Here is a 3,224-nt window from a genome sequence, read left to right on the forward strand (position 1 = left end):
TCTACTTATAACTTTATACAATATCTTTACAGCTAACCATAAGATTTACGAGAAATCGTAGATATTTATAATTAATCTTACATTATACACATATGCATAAAAAATTAGAATATCAGTCATAAGTTCTTACAAGTTTTACGAGAATAAGTTATATGAGTCCTACGATTCTGCTCAGAATCGACTCATGAATTTTAAACACAGCTAATATATTATATAATTCAACAATAGCAACTCTATTATATTTCACAGATATCTTTGAACAATTCTGCAATAATAAATTATTTCAATCAAAATTATTTTCTGAATAGATTTCTATAATTTTTCATGTGTTTTTGCTATATAAATTTATAAATTTATACTTTTGCATATTTCGTATAATTTAATATATCTATAATTTATTTATTCTATTTAATATTTTGAAATGATAAAATTAAGAAATACAAAAATTCGAAAAATGTAAACATTATTAAAAGTACACTTTTACAAAATTTATTAAGTAATAAGTAAATTAAATAATTTAGAAGTATTTACATAAAATAAATCAATTCGTCATTAAATGCCATACGGTTTTGCTAAAGTAATTTTGTATAAAAATTTAGCTAAGTACAAATCTAAAAATATAATTGAAATAAAAATTTAAAAATAATTTTGTTCAGCTACAAAAATAATTACATAGAACGTTCAAACATGATAATAATGCTAAAAAAAATTTTAACATTCTAGCAGCCAGCTTGAGCAATTTACATAATTATTTTAGAGCTCCAACAAAATTATTTTCAAATCTGCATATGTATGTACATAACTCTATATATATGTGTGTGTAACTTTTTAGATACTTTAGCAAAACCGTTCTTTCTATACACCTCTTTCGTAGAACTGTTATTTATCTCTGTTACTTATCGATCGCAAATACGAAATGAATTGATGGCAGAATATTTAATTTGCAATTTAAATTACAATTTATTCAAGTGAAACAAGTACGGACGTCTTGATAGGGAATAATTGAAACCGCTCCTTTACGCAGACGAACGCGCAAGTCGGATACGACATGCAAATCCACAAGGGGCTCATGGAAATACATGTTTCGCCGGCGTGAGTTTCCTACTCTTTTATCTCTCTCCTATTACGTGTATGCTTCAACGGTGTGGAACGTGTCGACGTGAAAAGAAGTAAAATGAAGGCGGACACGGAAAATATCTGCAAGACGCAAAGAGATCACGGTGTGGCCGGTGTAATAAAAACGTCTCTCGGCTATGGAGTGATCACTTTCGCGGCCTGACTCTAAGATTTTTTTTGCAATTCTTCGATATATCAGCTGTGTCAAAAGTATATTTTTATAGCATCGCAATTTCGCCGTACTGCACTGATGCAATATAACTTCGCACGCACGACAGGCACATGCGCTGTGACACGCGTATATAACGTACCTACGTCAAAAAGATCGCCGAACTCATTTTTATAACATACTGAGCTTACACGATGCGATAATTTAAAAATTCAAGGAATAATGCAAAATTTAAAGCTGATAATATTCAGTTCGCTTGACGACTCGTTATTGCATAGGGGAAACGCTATTATTGTCATAAGAAATATCATCGCGCAATAATGTTATATTTAAAAAAAGTGCTGCTATTATATTACAACATAATTATTACACATATATTATATTATAATAAAATTAAGATAAATTTAAAAAGTTACAAAAAAATCTATCTTTTCTCTTTTAATTTCTATTAATAATAATAATAATAACATTTGCATCTTCCAAAATCATATTGTATTTCAAATACGATCTTATAGCGGATATTTCAACGATCTTTTATAAATGTTCATAAAAATTGCATGCAAATATTTCATTTTATATATCAAATAAAATAATCCTCAAAATAATTTAATAAACATTACGTGTCTTATCTTCAGACACTGTAGAAAACCATGCAAATATTGATCGATAAACTTATTATCATTAAAACTATTACAACCATCAACGAGGAAGATTCGCGTATATATCAAGTTATTGTTATTTTTGTTAAAAGGAAATAAGAAAAAGATCTAAAAGTATTCGTTATTGCAGTGATATCGATTGATTTACGTTTCGGCTGCTGACGAAAATACGTAGAGAAAAATGAGACAACGAGGAAAAGTGCAATGGCATCGTGTCGGTTCGGTGCGTTTCGCTGAGCGAAATATCGCTCCGCGAAGGTTTATTATCGCGCGAAAAGAGCGCGAGATGATTTTCGCGTTATTTATATCTACGCATAAACGCCGTTACCCACGAATAAATTCGCGAGCGATGGCATTAAAATGCGGATTCTCGCTGCCAGAGGGGAAATATGCGAAACGTGTTTATACCGCGCTATTCTGCGCTGTCAAATATTTATATGCTGTGCTTTATCTTTTCAAAGGATTCGTACGCTATACAGCGAGAGCGCTGATAAACGTGTATCGATCGGCGTGAGAGAGAGAGAGAGAGAGAGAGAGAGAGAGAGAGAGAGAGAGAGAGAAGGGAGGAAGGGAAAGGGAGAGGTAGAGGGAGAGAGGGAGAGGGAGAGAGAGGGAAAGAGAGAGAGAGAGAGAGAGAGAGAGAGAGAGAAAGCTGGTAAGTCCGATTATTTCTGCTTAGCGAAGAACTCAGTAGACATCGGTTGTAGAGAAAGCGAAGCTGTAACTCGCATTGCGAAATCGCCTATAGTGCGAAATTCATCGACTCCGACCATAAACTCACCTGAATACCCGTTTATCGCGGTTCGATTAAAGCGTCGGCAGCTCTACTCAAAGTAAAATAGAAATAGCTATTGCAGCAGACCTATAGACTGCATTCACTACATGTATCCTGTACACGTAATGTTGTATGCAATTGTTTGAGCTTGAAGTTTTCATTATCATTGTCTAATATCAAATACACACGCACACGCATACACACACGACGCACATATAAAATACACGACACAAAAAACTCAATTTTTTAACACGTTTAGATTTTTATCAGTATTTCGCTAGATATTGTATCGTTATAATGAAATTGGATCGGTGATCTCTAAATTTAAAAAATTAACATTTTATCACTTTTTACTTATTAAAAATCAATACAAAAGTAATACGTCAAAATAAAAAGATATAATTTTTAATTAAAAATAATTAATATAGATTTATATAGATTTCATGCGGGAGATATGTTCAATATAGATATATATATATATATATATATATATATATATATATAT

General features: G+C 31.5%; 1 protein-coding gene and 1 pseudogene across 2 annotated transcripts in view; both read right to left on the bottom strand.

Annotated features, from left to right (window-relative positions):
* LOC108757279 (neurocalcin homolog) overlaps positions 1-3,224 on the bottom strand; it is a 194,457-nt gene that overhangs the window by 136,185 nt on the left and 55,048 nt on the right. The gene's annotated exons all lie outside the window — the stretch shown is intronic.
* Positions 1-3,224, bottom strand: part of LOC108757267 — a 100,743-nt pseudogene that overhangs the window by 43,085 nt on the left and 54,434 nt on the right.

This window comes from Trachymyrmex septentrionalis, unplaced genomic scaffold, assembly GCF_001594115.1.
Source record: "Trachymyrmex septentrionalis isolate Tsep2-gDNA-1 unplaced genomic scaffold, Tsep1.0 scaffold136, whole genome shotgun sequence".
Classification (NCBI taxonomy): Eukaryota; Metazoa; Arthropoda; class Insecta; order Hymenoptera; family Formicidae; genus Trachymyrmex; species Trachymyrmex septentrionalis.